This window comes from Anopheles darlingi, chromosome 3, assembly GCF_943734745.1.
Source record: "Anopheles darlingi chromosome 3, idAnoDarlMG_H_01, whole genome shotgun sequence".
Classification (NCBI taxonomy): Eukaryota; Metazoa; Arthropoda; class Insecta; order Diptera; family Culicidae; genus Anopheles; species Anopheles darlingi.
Window position 1 is genome coordinate 46,270,166 of NC_064875.1, and position 9,428 is coordinate 46,279,593.

The window sequence follows — 9,428 nt, forward strand, 5'->3', positions numbered from 1 at the left end:
GAACGAATAGATTTAAAGGCCTTTCAACTTCATCACTTAATGTATGAATATATTCGCCGTAATTGCCCAACACCTGAAATTACCTCAGGTCATTGCAGTTTCCCATTTCGATGGCAAAGCTCAACGCTCGACTGAACACACTCACTTTGCCATAACATGTCCGGGGCGACGAATGGGGCACACGGACGTACAGGACGAAACCAGGCGACCCAGACGGCCACTTCATACCATTTATGGAAGATGCTACAACAAGCTGTCCTCCACAGGCGTTGGAAGCGAACGTAAAACGTGTTTGTTGAACGGTCTCGTGACAGCGACGCTCACCACGACGCACTACTCAGCACTACTTGATACTTGATCTACGACGATGCAATTGCAGCCGTGCAAGTCTATGTACTTACGAACGAAAAGTATCAAAAACGAATGTATCCAAAAAGGCATCAAAAATGTACTTTTGATGCTCTAAGCCTTAAAAATGTGAGGAGCAGTTGCTGAGCAGTTGCTGAAAGGCAACGAACTTCGACAAGGCCGAAGATATACACGAGCTGGTGCTACTGGTAGCCACGTTTGCAGGTCCGCGTTGGTCTAATGAGGAATTAATTTTAGGCAACGACCTTGCAAGGCTGATACAATCGGACGGTCTACCGGTCTAGCGGTCTCATCCGCGAAAGATTCGCGAAACTCCGCGGCTTCCAAATTTGTACAAATCCAAAGATAGATATCGCCGAAACCGAATACGCACGGTGGTGTTGTGCGTAGAGTGAGCGCACAAGAATGCGGCTTCACGGACTATTTCAAACGAATCGATGGCACAGCTCGAAGAGCCACTGCGAGCTTCTCTAGTGTTTTAACGGGGGGAAACGAGACGATTTACTGCCGTACCAGTTTATGTGTTTGTTGAGGATGTAGGGAAAGAACTTCTCACATTTAGCCGATGGAACCTGATCGTCGTGTCCTTGCCGACGAGACCAACAAACAGTTCCGGGAAGTAGTTCTCTAGCGAAGCGAAAATCAACTTAACCATGGTACCCAACGATGTGCAGCAGTCGGACAAGTATTTGTAAAACTAATTTTACATAGAGTAGGTAAATCGCGAGCCGAGATTTAAATTGAAAATCATACGAACAATCATTGTCCATAAGTGCTCTCTTTTTCGTAGTGTTAAACACATTTCAATCTTGAGCCATTAATCACTCCTAAACCAATCAAATGACTTGTACGCTGTTTCAAAAAGATATTTGCTTATTTATTCATGTTATTAGTCATGTAATTCTTCCTCACATCGTTTGATATTGGTATCATTACGTTATTATCACTTTGAGCATTAAATGCCTCAATTTTAATCGTATCGTCAGATATAAAGAATACAATAATTGCATTCTGTTTCTGCCTACGAATCACATTGAATCGATAGTTCGATGAAAAGATCGATGGTTAACTTCCAAATCGATAAAATCGTCACTTATAAACGTTAAAACAAACTAATTTTAAGAAACCATTTCGCCCAGTTAACAGCACAATTTGTGGCAACAACATTTTAAACGAGAATATTTAATATAAATTTAAACAATCTTTCATTTAGTTTTAATATTTTGGTGCCATGCTGGGAGATTTAACAGCAGATATTTGCAAATTCAAGAAAAGTTTAATATCGCAAAGGGAAACTTGTACAGGATAAATTATTGCAATTTCTCGCTCCCCCAGACTGAAAGTCATAAGAGAGACATCATCTGCCACTGAGCGGAACATCGAGTAAAAGTTCTCCATTGGTCCATGGTCCCAGCTTGTACTCGATTGAGCAAATAATGTGGCCAGCAAACACGATAGCGAAGGAAATTAAAAGCAAAAATTCCCATTTTAGATTGCACAACCATGACTGGGCTACACTAGTCGAAAAGAGGAAGAAAGCATCCTCCCCGTCCCCCTCCCTTTCCTTCTCCTATGATAACACCGTTCGAACAACGACCAGAGGGTGGAGTGGATATCGATTTTACGAAACTCCTTTCCACTGGCCAGCCACGAGAAGCGCTAGCTAGAAATAACATTGCAAAACATTAGTCCGTTCTGTGGGAAGCCTGCGGCGACCGTGGCCATGGAACTCAAAACCTACAACTCACCGCCTCGTCTGAACCGCATTAGCGCCGAGAAAGCAAAATGGTGCATGTTCCGATGTTGCTGACGGAAAGCATTTTCAAACTAACAACAAGTAACAACTCGTCCCAATTGACCCTGACCGTAGGGAGGGGGACCCCTACCCACACTCGGCCCCCGTTTTTTTGCTATTTACAAACTCCACACCAACACCTGACCAGGCCAGAGTTGCCGAACGACATCATGATGATGGCCATCACTGCGGCTAGTACTCCAGCTGGAGGGTTTTCCATTTTCTGCTTGTATCTGATTTGCATAATTAAGGTGACCACCACTTGGGGCACGATCGTACAAAAGGAGCGAAATCATAAAAAGTGTCAACATGTTATGGCCACTTTATGGTGCTACCAGACATTACACATTATGCTCGGTACAGGGTTGCTTTGCTGTCTCTCACTCCAGGACCAGATCAGGATAACCCTTCCCACGCCCCACAAAGCTCATCATAATGCACCCATCCTTGGATCATCGTCGTCAGCCTTCTATTTATAGCACACAGCACACCCTACCCAGTGCCGCCATAAGTGCGCCTCTTCGTCTATTTGAAGTATTTGCACGGCGCCACCCACCAGGAGAGGATGGATGCGAGCACTTCTATGTGGTTGTGGGAGGACTATAGGGATACCAGGGGATGCTTCACTATGTCCTCTCGCAAAAGATGCCGGCTTGGCGTGACATCAAATGATATTGTTACGATGCCGATGAGCTGCATACGAAACGATGCGTGACGTGGGAGTGAAAAACCGATACCCCACCCGGATGAGGTGGTAACATAAATTTGTTTTTCCAATCAACTATTCCAGAATGAGATGATGGCTTTTGCAGGCTGCACACACATTGTGCATGTGTGCGTGCGTTCTATTGTGCACTTTTGCAACATCCAGAGATGCATCAAAAGTGGGTTTTTGTGATTTTAACAAAACACGCAATTCCCCGACGTGATGACGTTCGGTAGTGTGCGACGCGACGCGTTTCATCCGAACCCCTGGCCCTCCCCTTTCCACCTTCCTTGGCACGCTTTCCGCCATCGGTTAGCACTATTGTGCGGTTTTGCGGTAACATCAACCACCGGCTGTCGGATCAGATATCGGTGGGCAGCACGCCTCGGTACGTCTGCCAACGCCCTTGACGATGATGCCCCTGCTGACCATCCTTCTCACCGCACCGGACCCCTTCCCCCCTCTGCTGGCGATCCCCAAAAGCCCACTGCATCCACTCGAAAGGTGGATGCTTAGCTGTAACATGAAACCGGGTGCGCCTTGGCTGTTGAGCTTGAGACCACTTGCTGTGCGAACGTTCTTGAACCAGTACACCGCACCCCCTTCTCTCCTCTCTTCTTCACCTAAAGCACCTCTCACTGCAGCCGCCTTCGCTACAGGTGGCGCCGGATGGACTTAAAAATCAAACAAAACTTCGCTTCCCCCCCGGGGGGGGGGGGGGGGATTAGGAGAAAACAAGAGGCCGCTAGGAACGGCACAACGGCATGTTCGATCTCCGCTAACGGTGCTGCACTGGCCGCTGTCGGCGCCATCGAATCATTGAACTCCGCATTGAAGGAGAGGAGTGTTTTGGCCAGCATTAAAGGTAGCATCGGATCGATTCACAATTACCGACGCACGCACCCATCTGTCAGCCGTGAGAGGGGGGGGGGGGGGTTGGCCACCGAACCACGGAATCGTTTCACCACCTCCGAGCGCTTCTTCCGGCACCAGCACCAGCACCAGCAGGCCGGAAGTCTCTCTCTGCCTCTCTCTCTCCCTTGCTCTCTCTGTGTTACCGTCCCAGAAACTCAATCAACCGTTGAATGCATTCTCCAGCACGTTTCGCGTTGTTGTGCGGGGCTGCGATCGATTTGTGCGAACGTCTACGGTTCTGACGCCCGGCCAGCCAGCCAGCCAGCACAGGTGCTGGTGCGGTGGGAATCCGTAGCAAAACCGGGGCGCGTGATTTATCCGATGTAAATCCCCTCGTTCCGTGGTGGCCGTGTTTCGTGTGCATCCGGCATGACATTCGTCAACGTTGCGTGCGCTGCGGGCTGTCGGCAAAGGGGCTTGCCCACCGAGGGCACACAAGAATGACAAAGTTGTGTGTCGTCGTCGTCGTCGTCGTTCTTTCCCATTTTGGACAATGGCAATCGCAGCAAGTTGGGTAACATAATGTCATCATTTTGGTTGAAAGTTTTCCACCCAAGGACCTTTCCTTGCCGCAGTCGCTTCCGATTGTCACTTTTCTTCGCGAAGTTGTTTATCGATCCACCATTTCACGGTGGACCACGGTGCGGGTGGTGGTGATAAGTAAAGGACCAAACTGGTGTTCTAACTCCCTCCCTCTTCGTCGTGGTGAAACTTTGTCCCGTACGGACGGGTTGCTAACAACATTTGTCACCGTCACAAACGCCTGGTAGGACCCCTTCCTGTCGTTACCATCGAAACACGCTAGGGTCACTCGAGGGAAATGGATCGCAACCGTGGTGCCAACACATAGAAACACATGTTTTCACGAGAATTTTGGGATTTTTTTTAATGGTTTTTGATGTTAAAATAAATATCACAACTTTGCGATTTTATTTATTGAAACATTATATCCCTTCTAATAAAACAGTTTGGAAAACCAATAACCAAACAGAGCATCCGTGGCCCAGCAAAGTGAAGCGAAAGCAATCAACAGGAAGGGAGACGAACGCCCGAAGAGACAAACAAAAGAGCTGGAACGTCCTTCAGCCCAAAGCCGTTCGTCCTTGCAACAGCTGCTGCTGCTGGCGAAGGGATCCCGTATTGTGGCCTCGGAGTTTGGTTTCTGCGCAACGGACGGCCCTTTGCCGTGGTAACCATGGTAGCGAATTTTGGCAAAAAAGGGAAACGCAAAGGGAAACGCACTCTCTATCAGCAGCAGTAGCACCAGCAGCCTCTTTCTTACCTTTTGCCAGAAGAACCTTGTGCCTTCCGGGGACCTTGAGGTCGATTCATGAACGACCCGGTGGCAGCTGCTGGTAGCTCGGTTCTCGGTTCACGGTTCTAGATTTTTCCCCTCGAGATCCTTTTCTGCCTCGGACCGGCCTAAAAGGTGCAGGCACTTTAGCTTCTTCACCGTATTCTGCTGGAACACTTTAACTCTCCGGTTGTGCAACAAACACAATTTTCACTACGGCCACCGTTTTGGGCTGCTGTATTTCACAATTCACTCTCTTTTCACGAAACTTTTACCACAACACAATCAAACTTCACTGAGGATTACTGGAGTTTTCCGCCGGCAACGGGGGCACTTTCCATTCAATTCGATTCCTTCTTCATTTTATACGATAATTTCACAGAACTCCATAAATTCTGGCGATAACTCCTTTGCCGTTTTATATCGGAACAGGAAACACAAAAATATATATTGGACACGAATGGAGTACGAGAAACGGAAACTCAAAATTCCACGACGGTTTCACTGAAACTCGCTAAATCGCTTCGAAACTCACTTAAAAACAACGAATTTACGGAAAAACACGTCCGCGTCCGCCGAGAGTCGAGAGAGAAGTGTGTGCGTGTGCGTGTACGTGTGCATGGACCAACGAGCAAGAGCCAGCACGAGTGATGATGCTGATTCCAGGTTGGGGGACACCGATGTCCGTTGATTGCCGGCTCGCTACGAGAGGCCAGCTTTGTTGAGAGAGGAGAGAATGATGTTGTCGTGAGATTGAGACAGACACCAAAGGGTGAAAGGATAGCGATAGAGGAAATTAAAGAAAATTATTGTGTTTTTATAAATTATAGACGATAAAAAATTAAATAAACTGGTTAATTCAAAGTACCACGTGGCCACTCTCCACGTGTGATAGAAAATTCGTTAAGACAAATGAAAGTTCGATCGGGAAAACCATTAAAATGACTTAATAAGAGTGCTGTTCAACGAATGAGGGGCTGAAAATCGACTGTAGAAAATTATTGTTCAAATACTGAATTAAAATTATATCAAGTCAATCAAGGCTAGGCTATATGGCCATGTAACATCCCAACGAGAAAAGAGAGGCCGTTTTGATGCCCAATCCGCGGATTTCTTGCTGCCCAAAGTGATGCCCAATTCCAAAAAATCAAGCAAATCTCCCATAATTTTTTTGCGTCCAAACCATCATTTCGGCCTCAGCTCAATCCACGGATTGTCCCTCTCGATGGGCATCAATTTGGAGGCTGTAGTGGGACAAATTAAGACCGGTGGATATTTGGACCCTTCTTAAAACCGGTTTGGAGCGTTTTTATTCTATTTTTAAATCTTATAGCCTGTTTGGGTCGTTTTCACATTTTTTGAAAACAATTAATAATAAATATAAAAAGCAGCGGTTTCAAATCTGCTTAGGTCTTCTCACTTTGCGCTGCAGATACCGAAAAATCGGTAAAATCACAAAATTATTACTCGAGAAAGAATGCGGATTTGCAAGAGCTGAATCGTTTGATAGCTAAACCTTTATCTTTATCACGAAATTCACGAAATTTGTTTAAAAATATTGAAAAATCCCACTTTTTCTAACAACGGTACAGGGTAGCCCATTTTTCGCTTCAAATTTTGATTATTTATGAAAAATTTTCTTTGTTTTTATTAAATTGCTCATATTTTATCGATCATCACTGTCAAAGAGTCTATGCTGTATGGGTTGAGGCGGAGTTGATGGAGCTTCTAGTGTTACCCTGTAGAGGGCACAGATGCTAGAAACTTAAATTTAAATTAAACCGTCAACCGTGGATGCAACTTCGTCTGCCCTGGACCAGCCGCTAAGCGATTATCGACTATTTGACCATACTTTGGCTATTTGGTGCTCTGAACACTGTACAATTAAACTCAGACATTTGGCTCTCAGATTTGTGGAGACTCAGACATTAAAGTCAGACATTTGGCCTTTTTTATCATTTTGTTCTGGAGCTCGCAGAGCAGGCATTGAGCCATGCCGCATGATCCTTTTTTAGTCAGAACTTCCTGCAAGACTAGATTTCGACCAAGTGTTTTAAGCACGCAAGATAGACAAGAGGAAATAAAGATTCAGCATAGGTTTGAAAAGCTCGTGGCGTTTTCAAGGTTTGAGGTTTTCTTTAAAAAAGTATCAATAAAGTTCCATCGTGATAATTAACTGAAATGATAAGAGTAGAATGAGATGGAGCGACAGTATCAACATTGAGCTTAGTGTTCGATCGGGACCGTTACATGAAGCTTCTTCAGAAGACCACTAGTCGGTAGTAAATTCTAAGAAGTAACTCCAGAAATTGGTGAAGTTACTCACGTAACAATACCGCTGCCTACCGTCGCTCTTGTGTAAGAAGGTAATCCGATTGACTACGTGCGAAGTGCCCCTTTCTGAGCGCTTCCTCACGATCTTTCGGTAGAAAGTAAATCACGATACCCCCGAAGCACATGTCGCTCTAGCGCACACATTCAAAGGCTGACGCAGACGCATACTCCCTTTCCATGCCGAAAAAAGCTCACTACAATCTTCAAATCCTCCAATCCAATCGGCAATCGGAAGCCCTAGATATTTGCGTAGAAAGCGTCCACCTTGAGCGATTTACCGTCTACGGAAACGGGATTCTATTTTTGGCTACAACAGTGGCCACGTCCTTCACGGGCTCCCTGACTCTGGGAACAGCTGGTGTGGTGTGCCCGCGGTATCAAACCACGGTTTCATCGGTTTCGAATCGAATTATGCAAGCGCTTGTGGCCGTTTACCGATTTGCATACATTATCACACTCAACACCACCAGAGGCGCGTGGCTGATGCGCTTTCATCAGTTCCCCAATTATTGGAGTGCCCCCAAACGATGTCCGAGGACCCATGGAAGGGCATACCATGGGGGCGTAATATTTAGTACGTGAACCGCACCCTTTCCTTCCCTCCCACCTAGTCGAAGCCCTTCAGGTCCCGCATATTACGCGACGGTTGCAGTAAACATTGTTGTCGCCAAACGCTCGCTGCATGTGTAATGGCTCGAGCTCGAGATGCTTCGCGAACCGCGGTGCGCCCTGCTATGCTGCGTGCGTACGTGCATGATTTGAGGGTTAGTTGTGGCGCTAAATCAAACGGCGAGGTTGAGATCACACAATTCATCGTTGAGGGCCGTAGCCGAGGGAAGGCAAATTACTCATGTACTGCCTTAATGCCTTAACGGCGCATCCTTGCCGCTGCCATAAACAAGAACCTTAGACGAGACGTGCGGCGGTGCATCACAATTGCAGTAGCGCGTAGTAGTGCAACGCAGTGTTTGGCCCGGTCCGGATGATCGTGTGTCACATGATCGGTGACAGATCGTTCGGGAAAACTGAACGGCACCCAGAAACAAGTTTACAGAAGGACAAGCAAAGGCCGGCCTGCAAATGGTTCCGAAATCTTCCAGATTCCAGTTTGTCCAGATCACGGCACAGAGACAGATTCCGCTCCCTGTCACACTCCGATCCGATCCGATGCGCCGGCAACTAAAGCTCTTCCTGCTCGTTCGGTAACGAGCGGTTCGATTGCTTTTCTATATTGACTAATAATATAAACAGCCGCAGCAGTGCAGGGAGGGATCTTCCTATGCCATCGGCGCCATCTCCGTGATCATGAGCATCGAAACCGGTTGCCCCGGGGGCGGAACTATGCGGAAATGTGATCCGTTTCGTAGGAAGACACCACGCACACATCTCGAATAACTTGTTGGGTTGTCAGTGCAGTAGCCATTGTAGTTGATCAAACCACCTACTTTGACCTAGTACCCTCGAGAAGCGGCTAGGAAGAAAGGAAATGGCAGATGGTGTTTTTGATGGAAGTAGATAGCAAGATTTGATCCCCTTTGATCTACTTAAGCGATATGATGCGACTCAACTAACGGCCACAAAATGGCGTCAGCGATAGTAATAACGAAAAAAAAAAACAGATGAAATTCATTATTGCATAACGCATAGCGCATCACCACCTGTGAGCTGCACTCGGAGCAGCGCATCGTGACACCTCCGAGGAGGAGGAGCAGAAGGAGGAGGTAACGTGGCAAAACGAAACATTAAGTACCGTGCAAACAAAGGGGTGGTGTGGTATGTGCGTGTGTGGTGCTGGTGCTGCTGCTTAACGTGCCAGCGTGTGACGATTGCAGGAAGGCCAAACAAACATCGCAACCCCTAGGAAAGGACCCCAGCTCCCCGTTGCCCGTTGCCGAGGAAGCAAGGTGGAACGCAAATATTTTGGCGACACCAAACCCCCGGCGACGCGCGGCGACTCTCCGCGGCGTGAAACTGCACGACCAGCCCGGACGGTTACCGTTGTCCGTCCGTCCGTC

General features: G+C 47.2%; 1 protein-coding gene across 1 annotated transcript in view; it reads right to left on the bottom strand.

The window, feature by feature from the left end:
• LOC125954574 (uncharacterized) overlaps nt 1-5,673 on the bottom strand; it is a 46,160-nt gene extending 40,487 nt beyond the window's left edge. The window contains exon 1 of the mRNA XM_049684988.1: nt 5,068-5,673. The gene's annotated coding sequence lies outside the window, so the exon portion shown is untranslated. The remainder of the gene's footprint in view (nt 1-5,067) is intronic.
• Between the last annotated feature and the right edge of the window lie 3,755 nt (nt 5,674-9,428).